This window comes from Cupressus sempervirens, chromosome 1 (genome assembly GCF_028749045.1).
Source record: "Cupressus sempervirens isolate cs-2001-9-10 chromosome 1, ASM2874904v1, whole genome shotgun sequence".
NCBI classification, from domain to species: Eukaryota; Viridiplantae; Streptophyta; class Pinopsida; order Cupressales; family Cupressaceae; genus Cupressus; species Cupressus sempervirens.
In genome coordinates this window covers 852,604,073-852,625,331 of record NC_143118.1, presented here as the reverse complement: position 1 = coordinate 852,625,331, position 21,259 = coordinate 852,604,073, and positions in this window count along the sequence as shown.

The window sequence follows — 21,259 nt, the reverse complement described above, 5'->3', positions numbered from 1 at the left end:
CATGCAAAGATTTGGTGGCAAGAGATCCAATTAGAGAGAAATAGAAGAGGGAAAGACAAAATAACTAGATGAGATTGAATTATAGCTAAAATGAAGTGATAGTTCATTCTTGTGGATTATGAGCTTGTAATGCTTCGCCTAGAGATCCTTGGAACAAGGATGAAATAGAAGCCAAGATTATTATTTTTTGAATAAGTATGAATGGAAATGACATAAAACATACAAGGATTACAAATATTGCAACGAAAGACTAACAAAACATCCTGACACCAATGGATCTCCAAATGCCACTACTGACCAAAATGAGTAACAATGGAAGATGAAAAACTAAATTCAAATTAAAACATTTCAAATTCAAAATGTGATGCCAAAGGATTAAAGAGCACCTAAGAGGGTAGCCAAAACATTTCCCAAAAAGTTTGGGTCAAACCGTAAAGTGCCTGCTATCCCCCCAAATAGATTTTTGCAAATACTAGGCAACACTTTAAATCAGTACTAAGTGATACTTTCTAGTATCATATGACCTTTCTCAAGAAGGGGTGTGACACTTTCAAGGTTTGGGCGACACTCCTCTAGAGGGCATGTGATACTTTATCAGTATCATACAACACTTCTCAAAAGGGGGTGCGATACTTTCTAGTATCACACGATATTTCTCTAAGAGACGTGTGATACAATCAGGAATTGAATGAGAGATCTCTATTGGGCATGTGACACTATATTGTATCACCCCATGCTGACCCATGGTCACCCAGGAATGCAAGAAAAAAACTCTAAGGATGAACTAAAGAGTAAAACAAAGTCAAAAACCTCCACACAAGGGAGTACTGGATCCACAATTCAAGGTGTAATCACTTGAACACAATATTGAAAGATGGAAAGATAATCTAACCATCTAATAATTAGTGAAGGGACAATATAGAAGGAAACATCATACTATACTAAAACAACATTGTAATAAACAAAAGTAACATCACAATGAGCAGTACAACCAAACTAAATATATGGTTCCTCCCAACCATAATAGCATCATAAGACCATCATGGGCCCTAGCCATCCCCCACACATAACATCCCAAGCTACCAATTAGATCATCTGTACTATCATATAAGGATGTCACTACTAAAATGTGCTACACTATAAGCATAAGAAAATCTAACATGCTAGAAGTAGAGCATAAGATAATCCTACAAATCAACTTATCATCTACATATGCTAATCATCATAATAAGGAAATGCGTCAATATTAACATCATCTAAATATGATATACAAGCATCCCAATAAAAGCATAAATCACAAGAAAACATACTTTGGATCTCAAAGTACCAAGTGAAAACGTCCAACAATGGTTGCACTAGGATAGTAAACTATGTCTATACATTGGTCCCCGCTAGTGGTATAGGTAGCTACATCTCCCAACTATGTGGAACCTATAGGCCCACTCCCACTGTGCTAATGGAGATAATGATCCAACCAAAAATAAACATAAAGCACAATGTCCATGGCTAACACTCACGCTAGATAGTATGATAACTGAAGCCAAGAACATAGACAATGCATAAACTATAGGTCTTGGTTAGACACTCGATGGGCTACTAAGTAGGGGCTCACATCATGGAGAGTCACTTGGCATTGTCAATCCCAAGCTCAAATTGTGTGTTTCAACTCCTCAATGGAGGGCCCCACACACACATTTTATTATCTTAAGTTGTATTACCACCTAGTGTTTTCTTTAGTTACCACTTAATTAAAACTTCCTTTGCCAACCCTATCAGACAAGGTCACCAAGCTACAAGATAGAAGCCCCCTCCATATGCTACCCTACCCTACCCACGCTCAGCCAATGATGAGTGCCTATAGGCATGCAAATTCCTAACCCAACTCCAATGGTCATAACTTCTGGAAGTACCATGGAAAATCGAGCCTCACAAGTCACTTGACAAATGTACATGCACATACTCATGGGTTGTGCACCACCATCATGAAGATCAAAACACAAGGACTAGATGAGAACATAATACAAAAATTCACTCAACCAAAAATAAGCTTGGGAGGATGGATGTGACACACATCCCAATGCAACATAAAAGTGCAAAAAAGGTCCAACCGACATCCAAATGGATAATCTAGGTCCACAACCAAACTCATGCCAAGAAAACATGAGAAAATAGGGTGACATGCAAAACAAGGTAAAAATCCCAAAAAATGGAAAACTTTGAAATTAAAACCCATTTTCCTTTGGGTAAAAAAACCCCAAACATCAAATGATATTTGGGTTTGGACACCATATGCAAAAATGGCTAGCATAATAGTGTGAAACCCCAAACCTCCATCCCAAAAATAGGAAAAATGTTCATACTTGATCAGTCAAGTAGAACCAACAAATATAAATGGAGGCGAACACTAGTTCTTAATCTCCTAACAAACAACTACCAAAAATAGAAGCTGAAATGATGCAGAAACAAGAAAATTGGAAAGCCCTACTTAACAGCAAAAGGAGAAGAAATCAAAATCAGCTCAATAAAATAAATTTTCCATTGAATCTACTAGAAATCACAGCAAAGCAAGGTCTACTTGAGCCAAATCCAACAAGACTAATCTCACAAAAATCCCATGCTCACAACTCATAGAACAAGCGTAAAACCAACCCTTCAAGTAGAGAATTTATAGAAAAGTTCTCCAATTTTCTAATTTGCAAAATAGAAAAGTGACAAAACAAATCTCATTTTCAATACTTATTCACTTTTATAGTGAATAGCCAATTAGGGCACATGGCCAGTTAGACTAGCTAGACTCTGAATTGATCCAAATGAAAACAAGTTATTCCTTGTAATGGGAATTCACCTAAGGAAAAGCTGCTAGAAATTAAATTTAATAAGATTTAAAGCCCAAAAACCCAAAATCACAAAAAATCACTTAACAAATTTCATGACAATGTGAACCTCTAAATGCACAAACACACTCACTGGTCTAATCACATAATGCAAATAAGTTTAGATTTAATAATCACCAAAAGGTTTAATTTAAAAAATTAAATAAGGATACATCAATCATACAAGGATGACATTGGAAAAATATGAATTTCTAAATCACTATCTCCATGTGCCACTTCCAGGTATATAAATCTTGCACACTAAAATACATGATCAAGTGCAATTACATATAATAACATAGCCGAAGCAATAAATACATTAAATAACTAATTTGACTATTTGTTCAATTATACTTATAAATCCATTTACATCACTCATGTTTGCATAAAACATAAAGTGACAAGAATGAAGTAAATAACAATAGCATAGATCCATCACATAACATAATTAGAAAATGTATCCAAATACTAGATAATCAGATAACACCATAGATCTACCATCATCTCAAAATGACATCAACATGCAAATATGATAAACTAAACAACATAGTATTATAACATCTATGATACTAAATCAAAGTATAAAATCCAACCCTCGGGTCATCTTAAAGTACATAATAATAAGAGTATCAAGTATCTCTCAAATCAAAATAGACAAAGTACATACTGCAAACACAAGAGGCACTACAGAGCTTGATTTTTTGAAGAAGATGCAAAGGTTGAAGCAAGCAAGAAGATATGTTCAAGAGTATCTTGAGGAGTTCTGCCAAGTACTCATAAAAATTGGCCATGTGAAAGATAATAAGGAAAAAAATGCCTATTATCTTAATGGGTTAAGGCCAAGCATTAAGGAGGAGTTGATCCTAGTCTAAATGACCAGTATTAAGGAGATGTGCTAGTTTTCCCTAATGGAGGAGAAGCTAAGAAAAATGTTTGATAACAAAAATACTAGTAGAGGTTACAGTGGAAGATCTAGTAGAAGATCTTATGGAGGGAAAAATGATGGTCATAAGAAAAATGATAAGGTTAGATGTAGCAATCATAACTAGAGAGGAAAAAATTCCAATCATTTCAAAGATCATAACAATAGAGATCAAAGAAGAAGAGGAAGAGGGAAAAGAACTGGAAGAGGGGGTTTTCATGGAAAATGTTTTCACTATAAAGAAGGACATAAAGCTTATGAATGTTCCTAGTGCCAAGGAAGGAGAGATTGAAGAATAGATGGGTAGACCAGAATTGTGCATGTTGACAATAATGCCAAATCATCTCATTTTGAAGATGGTGAAAGAGGATAAATCCTAGTTAGTCAAAGAGTCTTGCTGAGTGGTTAGAATGAACCTAATCAAAGGAGCAGTTTGTTTCACACTAGGTGAAAATGTCAAGATAAGTGTTGTAATGTGATCGTTGATGTTGGAAGTACTAAAAATTTGGTGTCACAAGAGGTAATCACACAGTTCAAGTTGAAAATGAAGAAATGTTAGTATGAATACTAATGTTATGGGGGAGCATTATGGAACAATGTTATGACTATATTTGTCATTGATGACAACATAGTAATAAGTTTGTAAAGATTAACATAGCAGTAGATTGTGATCTTTGTATTAAGGACAATACATTATGTATCTACTTATGTGTAGTTACCAATAGCTACTACAACATGTATTTGTCACATGGGCAAGTGTGCAAAACCTGAATCGACATCGTACAAAAGATATTGATGATTTACAGAGAATTGCATAGAAACAGAGTATTGGGAGTATAATTTTTCTTGTATGATCTATATAAAGCACCGTGTTTTAAATTAAGGGTTGCACAGTTAACTAGAGGTATTAAACTGACTATTAATAATGTCAGCGAGTGCGCAAGTATGAAAGTCACACATGTGAAAGATTGGGTATAACTATGAGCCGATAGCATTAATTAAATATGTATTTCATTTAATTAACATATGGTAATAAAGTATGAAGTTGACTCAAGGATTTATTATTGAGCACGATATATAAGAAAGATGTTTTTCATGTTTTTGTATGTGTGTGAACATAGCAAGAGCAGAGAAGAGTTGCAAATTGTGAAGCAGCAAAGTAGAGTGATTTTCTAATGCATGTAAGTGAACTTAGGGGTTATATTGATGGTTACAGAGTTCTAGATCTAATTGCATGATCTGAAGGTGAAAAAGTCTAACATACTGGATAGAGGAAGAAGAAAAAGATTGTCACACATCTAATATTTTGAAGGTCAATTGGACAGTGAGTTTATTGATCTGATCCTGAAGCTGTTTAGATAGTGGGTTTAATTTCCTTCTACAACTCCCAATAGGGTTGGCACAACTCCTAATAGGGTTGGAATCTCCTAACAGGGATTCAAAGTCTCTTAATAGGGACTCTTTGTACTAAATGTTTTAATAGACTCCTAACAGGGTCCATCCTCTAATAAGGAATATTTATATCAGTAAATCATCTTGTCGGCATCATTCCTATCAAGTTTTCCCCTCTAATCAAGGGTTTCCCTAGTCAACATATCTACTGTAATTGTTGTGTGCATCTTTATGGTTGTTTTTTACTCTGGTTAAGTTTGTTTAAAGAGGATAAATGATTTAATTGTTGAATAACTAATTCACCCCTCCTCCCCTCTTAGTTATCTTGATGAACTATTATTTCTAACAATTGGTATTAGAGCATCAGGTCATTGAAGGATAATCTTGATAGCTTTGGGAGATCAGTGGTGAGCAATAATAGTCCTAAGTTAGATAGTGGAAATTTTAACAAGAAGCTCTTGGTGAGTTAACTGAAGAAGACATGAAGATCAAGGAAGGTATTGATCTAGTTATGAAAGGAGAAAAATAAGGTATGGAAATTTCTTCTTGTTGGATATGCAATGAGTTTGGTCATTACGCATCTACATGCCCTAAGAGAATAAGGAAATCTAGAAAGAGTTTGGTTTCTAATGAAGATGAAGAATTTAAAGCTAGTATGGAAAGATTCTTGAATGATTGTGATAATGAGCTTGGATTGAATAAGGAAAAGGAAGTAGTAGAAGAGATAGCTTTGGTAACTATTTTTGATCAAGTGGCTAACCATGAAAATTTGGAAGTTATCATTAATAATGATTTACAAAATGGGAATAAGATTGAAGAGCGGAGATTTGATCCTAGAGTAGAAGAAAGAATTGAGTTGAAAACCCCTGAGCAGAATGGGATTGTTGAAAGAAGAAATAGATCAATTGCTGAAGTAGCAAGAGATATGTTATTCGAGAATGATGTAACCAAAATGTTTTGGAGAGAGATAGTCAATACAATAGTATATGCACTGAATAGAGTACATATTATAAAAGGTATGGAAAAAGAACCTTATGAGTTATGGTTTGGTCACTCACCATCAGTCAAATATTTTAGAATTTTTGGAAGAAAATTTTACATCAAAAGAGATGATGATGTTGGTAAGTTTCTTGGCTATTCATTGAAAATTAAAGCTTGCAGATGTTTCAACTATAGAACAAAAACTATAGTAGAATGTGTGAATGAGAGAATAGATGAAAAGTTTGGTACAAAGGAGAAAGTGATGGATTATGACTCTAATGGAAATGACTATTTTGGGATGAACAATAGATGTAATGAATTATTTCTCAAGACTAACAATGATTTGCAAAATAATGTGCAAACTGAAGAAGTTAGAGAAGAATAGAATGTAGTACCTAAAATAAGAGTTGAAGTAGCAACTCCTACCTGAAATAGAAATTTGATAAGAAATCATCTTGCTGATCAAATAATAGAATGTAAAGAAAAAGGAGTGATGACAAAGAGCAGAATCAATGAAGAACTATGTCTAAAATCTCAAGTAGAACCAAAGATCCCAGATGAAGCATTCAAGGATGATCATTGGATGAAAGAACTGGAAGAAAAACTTCAATAGATAATAAAGAATGACACATGGGAACTAGTCCCTAGACCCAAGGACAAAAATGTGATTGGCACAAAATGGCTATTTAGAAACAAAATAAATGAACAAGGAGAGGTAATAAGAAATAAATCAAGATTGGTATGCAAAGGCTATTCTTAGCAAGAAGGAATTGACTATGAGGAAACATATGCACCTGTAGCAAGAATAGAAGCAGTCAAAATGTTCTTGGCATATGCAACAAATAAGAATTTCAAGGTATATCCGATGGATGTTAAGTCAGTATTCTTGAATGGAGAACTTGAAGAAGAAGTTTATATTGAGCAGCTAGAAGGTTTTCCTTTGACAAAAGAAAAGGATATGGTTTGAAAATTAAAGAAAGCCTTGTATGGATTAAATCAAGCACCTAGAACCTAGTATGCAAGGTTAGATAAATACTTAGCAAAGCTTGGTTTCGCTAAAGGAACAATAGACAATAAGTTGAACTTGAAAGAAATAGAAAATGGTTTGTTGATCATCATTGTATTTCTTGATGATATCATTTTTGGAGGAAATGATGAAGCCACTAAAAAATTCTTAGAAGATATGAAGAATGAATTTGAGATGAGTATGATAGGAGAAATGAAATTCTTCTTAGGTTTGTAAATTTTCAAAACAAAGAAGTTATCTTTATTTCCTAGACCAAGTATTTGAAAAATTTGCTAAAAAGATTTGGATTGGAAAATTGTAAACCTATTGGAATTCCTATGGTAATGGTAATTGGTCACAAGTTATCAAGAAAAGATGAGACACCTGTAGTTGAACAAAAGAATTATAGATCTATGATTGGAGGATTGCAGTCTCTAACTCATAGTATACATGATATAGAAAATGTGGTCAGAATTGTGCCAAGGTTTTAGGCTAATCCTAAAGAATATCACTACACTATAGTAAAAAGGATATTTAGATATCTGAAAGGGACATCTGATTATAGAATTTGGTATGACAAAAGTAATAATTTTACTCTTTGCACTTATATAGATGTTGATTGGGCTGGAGATAGGGATGATAGTAAGAGCACTAATGGAGGAGCATTCTTCCTTGGAGGAAGACTAGTTTCTTGACTCAGCAAGAAGCAAGATTGTACTTCACAAAGCACTGCAGAGGTAGAGTATGTTGTAGTAGCAAACAACTATAATCAAGTCATATGGATGAAGTAGATGATGAAGGATATTGGAATTACATTCACAGAACCTCTTATCTTTTACTATGATAACACAAGTACTATTAACATGTCTAAGAATCATGTTTTGCATTCTAAGACTAAGCACATTGTGATAAAAGTATATGTGTTGAAATAAAAGGTTACAGAGAAAGAAATCAGACTGGAGTACATTAACACTAAGAAATAGATTGCAAACATTTTCACAAAGGCTTTATCAAAGGATACATTTGAGTACTTAAGAGGCATTCTTGGGGTTATGCCCCTACCTAGCCCAAAGAAAAAGATGGAAAAGTGCATTAGTCCAGGGTATATAGCACCATTGTTAGACTGGACTGAATGCTAATGCTTCATCAATGGGGGTGTATTTGTGATGAATAGAGTCGGTCAAGGCTTCTTGGTAATAGGCAATTGGTATGCAACAATGTCTTTAGACACTTGCCTTGTTTATAGAGATATATATAAAAGTTGTAAAGAAATAGATCAGCTTGTGGTCGTGATGATAGATTATTGTATTTTCAAACAATTGAACCATTTTGTACTATCTTTGACATTGATGTCAATGAGGGAGAAGTATGGCATGAAAAACATTGTACTATAGGGGAGAAGTATTGATGAAGAGGATTTGAATGAAGCAAGATTTGATTGAGGAAGAGGATTTGAAAATACTTGTTGGTATTCCTTGAACTAGATGTTTTTCATCTATGTTGCCATCAATGCCAAAGAGGGAGAATGTTAGCATGAATTTTGATGCTATGAGGGAGCATTGCAAAACATTGTTATGACTATGTTTTTCATTGATGACAACATAGTAATAAGTTTGTAAAGATTGATAGGGTAGTAGACTATGATCTTTGTATTAAGGACAATACATTACATATCTCCTTATGTGCAGTTACTAGCACCTACTATATCATGTATTTGTCACATGGGCAAGTGTACAGAACTTGAATCAACAACGCATAGAACATATTGATGATTTAAAGAGAATCACATAGAAACAAAGTATTGGAAACACAGTTCCTGTTGTATGATCTATATAGAGCACTATGTTTGAAATTAAGGGTTGCATAGTTAACTGGAGGTATTAAACTAACTATTGATGACATCAGTGAGTGTGCAAGTATGGAAGTCACAAGTGTGAAATATTTTGTATAATTATGAGCCAAAAACATTAATTAAATATGTATTTCTTTTAATTAATGTATGGTAATAAAGTATGAAGCCAACTCAAGGATTTATTATTGAGCACAGTATAAAGGAAATATGTTTTCTATATTTGTCTATGTGTGTGAACATAGCGAGAGTAGAGAAGAGTTGTGAATTGTGAAGCAATAGAGAAGAGTGATTTGCTAATGCATGTAAGTGACATTAGGGGTTATTGTTGATGGTTATAGAGTTCCAAATCTGAAGGTGAAAAAGTCTAACGTACTAGACAAAGAAAGAAGCAAAATATTGTCACACATCTATTATTCTGAAAGGAATAGTACCAAGGTCAATTGGATAGTGGGTTCATTGATCTGATCCTAAAGCTATTTGGATAGTGGGTTCAACTACCTTCTACAACTCCTAACAGGGTTGGAATCTCCTAATAGGAACTCTTTGTATTAAATGTTGTAATAGACTCCTGACAAGGTCCATCCTCTAACAAGGAATATTTATATTATTACATCATCTTGTGGGCATCATTCCCACTGTGGTTTTCCCTCTGATCAAGGGTTTCCCTAGTCAACATATCTAGTGTAATTGTTGTGTGCATCTTTATGGTTTTTTTATACTTTGGTTAAATTTTTTTAAAGAGGATAAATGATTTAATTGTTGAATAACTGATTCACCCCCCACCCCCTCTCAATTATCTTGCTGAACTATTATTTCTAAAAAGAAACACCCACATTCATACTATATTGCTAGGTGCAAGATGACCACAAGGTCATGGTCAGTGAGAAATGCTCATTGAAGTTCAAGATTGGAAGCTACCAAGATGAGGTGTTGCATGATATCATACCTATGGACATATTTCTTACATTATTGTATAGGTGATGACAATTTGGCAGGCATGATGTACATGTGATGGGTGAATGAATACCCATACTCTGACAAAGGATAGAGTGAAACATAAGTTGAAGGCATTGAAGGAGAAAGAAGAAAATGTATGTAGTGTTGCCAAAATATGTTTTGTTGATGGAAAGGAATTTCTCGAAGGTATGAAGCATGAGAATGTGTATTTTTTTGTAATCCCAAAATATGTCAAAGAAGAAGTGGGGAAGGTATGAGGAAAAGTTGTAGATTTGTTTAGAGAGTTTCATGATATTGTTTCAGATAATGTACCTAATTGATTACTCCTAATGAGGAAGATCAGTCACCATGTATATTTTATTCCAAAAGCTAGTTTTCCAAACAAGGAAACACATAGAATAACACTAGCAGAAAGTAAAGAGTTGAATAGACAATTGCATTAGTTTTTGTAGAAGGGGTTGATTTGAGAGAGTTTGAGTCCATGTGTTGTTCCAAAAATATTAGCAACAAAGAAGAATGGAGAATTGAAGATGTGCGTAGATTCTGAAACTATCAACAAGATCACAATACAATGTAGATTTCCATTGCCAAGGATGGATGATATTATGGACTGGCTAGATTTTATAGAACATTCATAAGAGGTTTAAGTAGTATTTGTGGACCCTTCATTGAAGTAATGAGAGGGGATAGGAAACAATTTAAGTGAACTATAGGATTAGTTAAGAGTTTTAATTTGTTGAAATAGAAAGTTATAGAGCAACCTGTTTGAGCACTTCTAGATTTTAACAAGGTTTTTGAAGTACATTGTGAGGCTAGTGGTACTACAATAGGGTTGTTTTAAGATAAGAATGTAGACCTATTTCTTATTTTAGTTAGAATTTAAATGATGCCAAAATAAAATATATTTTTTGTGATTAGGAATTTGATGTTATAGTTTAGGCATTGAAGGACTGAAGCCACTATCTTATTCCTAAGGAGCTTTTATATATATTGATCATCAAGCTTTGCAATATTTGAATAGTCAAGGAAAATTAAACTATAGTAATTTGAAGTGCGTTGAGGCTTTGCAAAGTCATATGTTTTTTTTGAATAATAGGAGTGAGAAGCCTAACTGAGTTGCAAATGATCTTAGTAAAAGACAAATTTTTCTTACAAGGATGTAGATTGAGGTGGTTGGGTTCGAGGAACTCAATAATTTGTATCTAGAGGATACTAATTTTAGAAAATCTTGGAAGGCTTGCACATAACCTATTACACTTGACATGAAAAAGTGGTTGGATTTAATAATCCAAGATAGTATGATGTTCAAAGGAAGTTAGTTGTGCATTCCCAAAAGTTCTATGAGAGAGAATCTCATCAAGGAAAAGCATAGTGGAGGATTGGCAAGACATTTTGGAAGAGATAAGACCATTTCTTTGGTTGCATAGAATTATTATTGGCCATAGTTGTAGGAAGATGCGAAGAAGTTTGCATAGAATTACAAAATATGTTAGATGGTGAAAGGAGTAAAGTAGAATACAAAGCTATATCAGCTATTACCTATACCAAAGAAGCCATGTAAGGATGTCAACATGGATTTTGTTCTTGGATTAACATGGACTTGGCAAGCATGTGATTTTTTTTGTTGTGGTTGATAGGTTTTCAAAGATGGTCCATTTCATTCCCTTGAAGAAGACTAGTGATGTTGTTCATGTGGCAGAGTTGTTTTTCAAAGAAGTGATGAGACTCCATGGTCAACCAAAGGGTATAGTTTCAGATCGAGATACCAAATTTGTTGGGCATTTTTGGCAAACATTATGGAAGAAATTAAAGACAGATTTGAAATTTAGTTCATCACATCATACACAAATTGATAGACACATAGAAGTTGTGAATCACAGCTTGGGAAACTTGTTGAGATGTTTGGTTGGAGATACAACAAAAGGATGGGATCTGATTTTACCATAGGCAAAATTTGCATCTAATAATTCTCTTAATATGAGCACTAGTAAATGACTATTTTAGATTATATATGGACATAGTCCCATAAAATCTTCTTAATTGAGGCGATTGGATAAAGGATAAATAATTAGTGTTGAAGCAGAAGTATTTAATTAATATTTGTAGAATATCCATGAGGAGGTGAGGAAGCACATTATCAAGATGAATACATGGTACAAGGCTAAGGTAGGTGTGAAGAGGAGGTATAAGGAATTTTAGATTGGAGATGAATTCATGGTTCCTTTGAGAAAGCAACATTTTCCAGTGGCTACCTATAATAAGTTGAAAATGAAGAAGTTTAGACCATGGAAGATAGTGAAAAGGCATGATTCTGGAAATGCCTATAAAGTAGAGTTTCTTGCTACACTAATTATTTCACCAATATTTAATATTTCAAATTTGACAAAGTATGATGAAGTAGGTGATGGGGATGAAGTTGAAGAAGCATAGCAGAGTATTCAAGAAGCTACTTGAGCTATAGAGGAGACTGAGGAGATATTTGATAGTCGTGTTGGAAAAAGTAGAAGGAGAAGAAATTATAAAGAATACCTGGTCAAATGGCAAGGGATACTGGTAGAAGACTCATCATGGCTAGCAAGGGAGGAGGTTAATCATCTTGGTTTTCCTTTGAACTTCAAGAATTACCCTAGGTACCTATGTAGGAGCATCCTAGGTGTAAGAACAATCTTGCATCAACCAAAAATATTTCATTTCAATTCTTTGAATAAGGGTTGTCTTAATCCACACTTACTATCTTTGGAGGCCTTCTACTTATTTACTCAATCATATGAGCTCTAAATATCCTAATTTCAAAGCTAGATGTTCATATTGGATATATCAGCCTACCAATTGAGGCTCAATATTATTAAGTGTATTCATTGATGAATTACAAATTTTTAGTTTGCAATTTTGGTTTATAAACTTCAAAACCACCGTCAAATGCCTAAAAATTCCCACATGAGGCCCAAAAACTTAATGGATGACTTCTTGTGTGGATCCAAACCTAAAGATCAGATGGTGAGGTTTCTAAAAAGTGGTTATAGTAGCCAATTGGAGCAACAGTTTCAGAGTTGGCCTTCTAAAGTTGGGCCGACCAAAACTTCCAAAATAAATGTAAAAAAGTGTATTTAGCTAACTATACATTGTATTGTTTGGGTGACTCTAAAAATGAAGAAGTTTGTATCATGCAAGATAGTGAAAAAGCATGACTCTGGAAATGCCTATGAAGTGGTGTTTCCTGCTGAACTAAATATTTCACCAGTATTTAAAATTTTTTATTTGACAAAGTATTATGAAGTAGGTGATGATGATGAAGTTGAAGAAGTGTAGTGGATTATTCTAACAACTATTTTAGTTACAAAGGAGATTGAGGATATATTAGATAATCATGTTGGAAAAAGTACAAGGAGAAGAAGTTATAAAGAATACATAGTCAAATGGAAAGGGAGGCCAGTAGAAGATTCATCATAGCTAGGAAGGGAGGATATTAACCATCTTTGTTTTTCTCTGAATATCTGAGATGTGATGGGATCACTTCCCAAATTACCCTGGGTGTCTAATACATGAGCATTTTGGGTGTAATAGCCATCTTTCATCAACAAAAAATGTGCAATAAGGGTTGTCTTAATGCACATTTTCTATCTATCGAGTATTAAAACTTATTAAATCAGTCATTCAAGCTTAGAATGTCCTAATTTTAGAGGGGGATATTCATCTTGGATATATTAGCCTACCAATTGAGGCTCAATGCCACATTATGCATATTCATTGATTTATTATACATTTTTTATTTGTAATTTCAAATATAAACTTCACACTCATCATTTAAGGCCTAAACATTATTAGATGAGGCCTAAAATCTCAATGGATGGGTGCTTGCACTGATCTGAGTCTATAGATCAGAAGCTGAGATTTCTAAAAAGTGGTTATAATAGCCATCAGAGAAATGGTTCGAGAGTTATGTCCTTCCAAAGTTGGGCCAACTAGAACATCCCCAAATAAATGTTAAAATTGTATTTGGCCAAGTGTACATGTATTGTTAGGGTCTCATGTCCCTAGGTATTAAATTTGAGTGTCTAGAACCTTCTCGGGTGGCATAAAATTGCCTATTTAAGAAATGCCCAAGCATTGTCTAGGATAACTCTAGGGTGACAGTTAAAAGTGTTATCTTGCAAACTAATATAATGAAGGTGCCCATGTGGATTAGCATATTTTAATCCAAAATACTTTTTTTTTATCCAAAATACTTTTTTTTTTTTTTTAATGATGATAATAATTATCCCATATTGTTTATCATAAATTGTTGAACTATTTCTAAGTTTATGTTATGTGTTTATTGTATTAATGGAAACACCCTTCATCAAGAAGACTATACATTGTTTGAGAAGAGAAGAAATTGAGACTAATACAAAGGCCTAGTATAATAAATGAGGGTTGTCCATCCCTATTATCACTAATCTAGCGATTGAGTTTTTAGAGAGATTTCTTTCTCACAAATTCTACAAGTCGATTAGATTGAACAGTGTGCCATGTATGACAGTTGATCAAGCATGGAAAACTATCATGAAGGATCATGAACATTATCTTGATGAGTTACAAAGATCATAGTTGGTAGAAAAAATAACATCAATCAAGAAGACAAATAATTCCATGTGTAAGTTTGGATCACTAATTATGTGTATTTTATTTTATGTTTAGAATTATTTCCCTACTATTGGAAATATTTTTTGGGAGCAGGGAAAACATTTGACAAGACAGATTGGTGAATACATAACTTAGGAGAAAGTTTTGAGAATGTTATGCATTTTTATATTGAAGAGTTTAAAAAAAGGATGAAGAAAAGGATGAGGATCCGAACAAAGCTAGTAATGAAATACTATAATGATGTATGATTTCTAGTATATATAGATAATACATTTTTACAAGAAGTGAATCCTAGTAAATCATGGCTAAAATTATTTGATTATGAAGTTGATAGTGACAATGCGAGTATAAATATTGATGCACTACTTAAAGTAGAGATTGATGCAGAAGAAGAACCCTTTGAAAAATATGAAAAATATAATTCAAGAATCACAGTTGACATCAAGATAGCTTCAAAAGAGAAGAAAAGAGAGAAAATGATTAAAGATCTAGAGGACAAACTAGGTATACATAGTGGCAAGGACCCTTTGAAGATTATACAAGGTCTTGGTAAAGATGAAGAAAAAGACAGTGGTGATGAGGAAGAGGAGGAAGAAGAAGAGGATTAGGGTAAAGCCCTAGTAATGGTCACTCCACCAGTATAGAAGGCTGAAACTATGAGAATCATAAAGCCTAAAGAAAACAAGATTACAAAGAATCTAGTAGTGGCATCCCTATCTCCTCCTCCACCACCCAAGCCAAGAATTATAGAAGTAGCGGTTAGTGCCAAGCCTTCAATAAACAAAGGGTTAGTCAAGATTACTAGACCAACTGGCTCCAACATAGCAAGATAACTCAAGCCCCTATGAGCTAGAAAAAAGACAAGACTATTAGTAAAGAAGAAAGAAGGTAAAGAGGATGATATAAAAAGTTCTAAATCAGAAGAATTGGGGCATCACTAAGTCTAAAACCTAAAAGAAAAAAGAATATTGATGAGGTATGTGGTGATATTAAGAGCCTTATAAGTTTATCAATTTTTAAATTTATAAAGCATGATACATTGAACAATGTTGACAAAACTAAAGTAGAGGAAGCCATGATAGATATGATGGCTAATAATAAATTGGCTTCTATTGAATCAAAAAAGTATATTCCAATTGATTTGTACAAAATATTAGAGAGGAAGTGGAAAAAGGCATTTGAAGTAGAGAAACAAATAAGAGAAGGCACATTGGCCAAAATTATGCCTAAGTTGTCAAAAGATTAGAAGTCAACATTTTTGGACAAGTATATGAACCGACTTGTTCCTAAATTTAGAATTTTTATGATTCTTTAGAAGAAAATTGAATTTATATCTTACGAAAATGAGTTACTATGGAAAAGAATTTTCGGTCTATCCATTAAAGGAGTAGAACAAGAGAAAGGAATTAAGACTGTGACCATCGAAGATGATCACAATGATGAAGAGAGTTTAGGTTTGTCAAACCCTCAAGGAATCATTTCACCTATTAATGCGACCACACCTGACACACCAATTGGTGACCAACCAAATCGCTTAGATGCTAAAGGAGAAGAAAAAGAGGCAGAGAAATCAACAAAAGAAACTAGTGTAGAAACTTCTACCAAAGGTCAAGAAGGACCACATTCTTTAGGACCTCACATTGAGGGAAATGAGGAAACATCATAAGGAGTAAAACATATAGTGCTAAGTGCTTCAGTTTTTGTCTCAATGACTAAAGTATAGACAAGACCAAGTGGTGACACCCCGTCACCTAATCCTACAAAGATAGTGCCAAGAAGTAACACTCCATCTCCTAGAAAAGGAAAAGCAATAAAGTATAGTTGTCTAGATATTTATGTTAGTCTAGATGAAGTCATTGAGATGCCAAAATGGGACATGGAAAATATCGCTCTAGATAAAAATTTTATGCTATAGGAGATTTTGACAAAGAGAAAGAAACAAGAAGAGATGAGAAGAGAACAAAAACAACAAAAAAGTGTTGCATGACATAAAGGATATATTTGTTGATGCGTTAGATGAAAATATTTTTTATGGGCACAACCAAATTATTTCCTAGCATGTATTGATTGTTGAACAAATAAATGCTAGAGATGTTGAAGCCAATGAAAATTTAATTGCATGGTCCCCTAAGAAATTTAAAAGTAAGGTTATAGAGAAAATTTATATAGCCATTGTCAAGCATAAGGTTGAACTACATTGACACATGTACAAAATGGAGCAGAGCTTGTACATAAGATACAAAAATTGTATAATATTTTATGCAATGTGCCAAAAATCACTAATGAATTTCACAAAAATATATAGTGGATTTAGGTTGAAATGAAGAAAACAAGAAAGTATATTTCACAGTCAACAAATCTAGTACAAAGGATTATAATAAGCTATTATTTACACAAGGTAAATTGGTCGATTTAAAAATAGACGACATCAACATGCAGGAAAGACTAATCTCACTCTAGTCAATGTTGATACCTCATATGGAGGTTAAGCAATGTGAACTAAAATCAACAAAGGATATAATCCAATCATAACATAATATTTCAATTGTTGACAGTTTGATTGACTTGGTTGCATGGTTAGAGTTGTAGATTCATGTCTTGGAATTAACTAGAACAACATGGGATCATGCTCTATCCATGATCAACTAGGTACACAAACCATTCATTGAAAAATATGGTTTGATTCTGCCCACTCAACCCCAACAAATTCATGAGTGAAAAAACAAGGGGAAATGTAATATTAATTATTACATATTGAATGAGATAGTGATGAGATTAGAAAGTAATCAAGAGTGAGAATTCAAAAGACATGCATGGTATGACATAGACACAATTAGACTATTTAGAGTCATGTATTGTATGTTTTTTTTATTCTTATTGATTGTTGAGTCCAATTTTTTTTTGAAGTTCTATAAGAACTGAGTCATAGGATTAGTAGGAGTGCTCTTATTCTTATTCTTATATTGTAATGATGTAATCATGAAAAGTTTTTATGACACTAATGTTAAAGGGGGAGATTGTTGGTATCTCTAAATCTTTCTTTCTATTAGCGTCAAACACTTAGTCATATATAAGGCATAGTTAGTCAGTCATCATTGTGACCAAGCTACTCTATATAGGCTGAGTCATTTGAAAGGCTTGTAAATAAACATGTATATGTTGAGCTCTATAGGAGCTAGGAAAGTGTTTAGTTGTTGAGTATTTTCAGAATAAGCCAAGCCTAGTAAATGTCAAGAAGATAGAGCATGTTGATGCCAAGTTACATAGGTGTCAAGTATAGTGGAGACCAAGCTACAACATCAAGAATAGTGAACATCGAGCATCAGAGACAGCATGTGCCAAGAACCATAGAGTTGACATTCAAGTCAAAAATGATACAAACATTAAGTTTCACTATTTCAATTTGACACAGACATGACATTGAATATTTTCAGAGGTTTTTACAAAGGCTATTACACATTTATGATGTGGATCACAAATCTCTATGAGTAGTGAGAAGCCAATTAGATGAAGAGGCGAAAAGGGAAGAGTCCAAAAAATCTTTAGAAGTCTTTAAATAGATATATCAAAACCTTATTTTTGTGTGTGTGTGTGTGTATGTGTGTGTGTGGAGAAGGGAAAGCAAGTTATTCATGAAATCATAAAGCAGATCAAAGTGTGAAAGTGTGAATATTGCAAAGAAGGAAAAATATTTAATTTTTATTATTGTAGAATAGAGATAGCAACCTTATCAAGAAGTCAAGAAAAGAAAAAATGCATATTAGAAAAAGATTAGATCATAATTGAAGAGAGGATATCGGTAATCAACAATAGAGTGTAGACTGAAGGATCAAGTACTAAATCATAACTTAGCCAATTATAGTCTCTTAAAATAGTGGTTTTACTAGACCTTTTGTAAATATCTTAACCAAATCCTTACTTTATTTTAAGTGTAAAATCCTCTCAAAAGGTAAGATCTAATATTCTTGATAGCCTTTAACAAGGCAAAACCCTTACGGGGTAGATCATGAAAAGTGATGAAAATTTTAACCCTAATAGGTTAACTTTATTACTACAGTAGTGAAGATTTGTGGGTGTCATGTCGACCCCAATTTTATCTTCACCTTGGAGGCTTTCTAGGTAACCAAATCATTGTGTTATGTGTTTACATTTCATGCATGTGATTTATAGTTAGTTCTACATATTAAAGAAGTTAATTTTACAAGTTATTTTATGCATGAATTAGATATGAGATGGAAAATGTGGTGAATGCAATAAAGTTATTTTAAGGGATAAAAGTTTTACAGATCTTAATTCACCCCAGCATGCCCCCCCCCCCCCCCCCCCCCCACACCCACACATCTTAGTATATTGTTTCCCAATTAAGACTTCCAACACTAACTTATTATGAATCTATTTAGTTTTTCTTTCTATAAAGACTATATATGTATGTACTGATGTTCACTATATCATTGTAGGTTTCAAAAATCTAAAGCATATAATTTTTTTGTAAATATGATAAGTATATAATGTGTGTCTACTTTGTGTGTACTTCATGTCTCTATGCATTAATGTGTTTTCCTCATATCTTCATGAATTAATTTATATACTTTAGGCATGACTCATGTATTCGTATGCTTACCCTTGCATACTATGCATATTTTCATTGTATATACTAGCCAAAAATGAAAAGTTTTGTATAAACTATCATTTCTTGAGAACAAGCAATCTCACTAAGGTTGAACTGTCATGAACCCCTGATAAGACCCAAAAAATATACATAAATAGAAAAGTATATATTAATACATTTTTCATATAGATATAAGATAATTATTAATATACTATTTTTAACTAAACATTATCAATTAAAATAAAATATAAGAAAATATAAAATATTACCAATATTTAATAAAGTTATTCATAGTTATAAATATAAGGTAATAATGATATTTAACAAAAGCTACCTACATCTTGAGTCCCTGCCTTTGGTAGGGGAGCATAAAAAGCATGTGATTAATATATGCATGGACTGTAGATTGTTAGCCAAAATTTGTTATTCAAAATGTACAAGTCTTTCTTTAACACACACGTAAAAAATGCTCCGTATGAAAAATTATATATATTCTCTAAAAGTCAGCTATGAAATGCCCCTAAGCACTAACAAGCTTTAATTACTAAAGAAAGGCATAGATTTTATTTGCTTGAATTTAGGTGGACTCTCTACCTCTAGTTACTTAAATGTGTGAGCTAGGAATTGAACTCATTTATCATTACTACTTTTAGTTTAATTCCTCCTCTGTCTAGTTTTTCATTTCTTTCACTCGTGAGAAATGGAGTATCTAAGCAATTTTTAACAGTAAAAAATAATTAGGTTTCATATTATAAACATATGAAATTATATCAAACTCTAATCAAATTGACTTCAATTTCTCTCTTGGAACACTTAGTACCAACACCATTTCAACTTTTTTTTAGAAGCACAAATACATAGAACATAAACCTCAAAGTAACACTTAAACTATAATGACAAATACAACAATTATTTTTTGAAAAGTTAAGTTTTCTAAGTATAGTAATTTTGAATTTACATCTTTTGGTAGCTAAATGCCAATGTTGGTGTGCAAGATGAATATAGTGCATGATAGAAGTATCCAACTAAATAACAAAGGCCTCACAAATTGAATCTTATAAGAAAAAATTATAGGATAAGAAGTGATATACACCAAGTACAAATGTATACATTCATGAAGCAAGGTTGCACACAATCCAGAAGAAATTGAGCATGTTCAAACACTCATCTTTCCATTGATGGTGCATTTGGTTGATAAATGGAAAAACAATTTTACATGTTGTAAGATGATTTTCTAGTCATGGAAAGTAGTAGTCAAGTAGATTTACATGGATTAGAGGATTTTCTACTCACAAGTTGTAAAAAAATAATAGATTGTCCCAATGAAATAAAGTCTTACATTTCCTAGTTGAATATTTCAATAGAAAAATGTCTTTATGTAGAAATAGTAGCGACAAATTTTAATGAACAAGAGACATAGAACAAATTATCCTTGATTACACAAATGGGAGAATAATAATAAGTTGTAGAATCTATTTAAAGACATAATTGAAAGGTAAGCATGAGAGTCCTAGCAAAGAGAAATAGACAAAAAGGAATTGTATATTTTTATTTTTTTAATTTAATCAAGGAAAAAAGAGAAATGTAAATTCAACAAAATCATTATTAAAGTGAAACCTTTATACAGGAAAGTCCTTACAAAATTAATGCAATGATTGGATAACTACTCCAAAATAAGGAAATAACATAGATAAGGCCATTGTAACATTGCCAAAATATGCACATGGCAGAGTCAAATCACAATGGAGAAATTGCCAACCTTGGGTAGATGTCAATGGTAGAAAAGAGACTATAGACTCCATAATGGCCAATTTGGCCATGCCTATATATGGAGTTCAATGTAGAAACCAAGTCAAGAAACCAAGGCATAAAAAATTATTAAAAAACCACTATTAATCCAAAATGGCATTCCAAACTAAGAATAGGTTGCACTAACTAAGTTTCAATAGTAACAAGTGAAGCTAGGTTGTAAGGAAAAAATGAGATATGCATCATATATGAGCCGATAGACTCATTTGCATAGAGGTGTGAGGCTTAAGCTTTA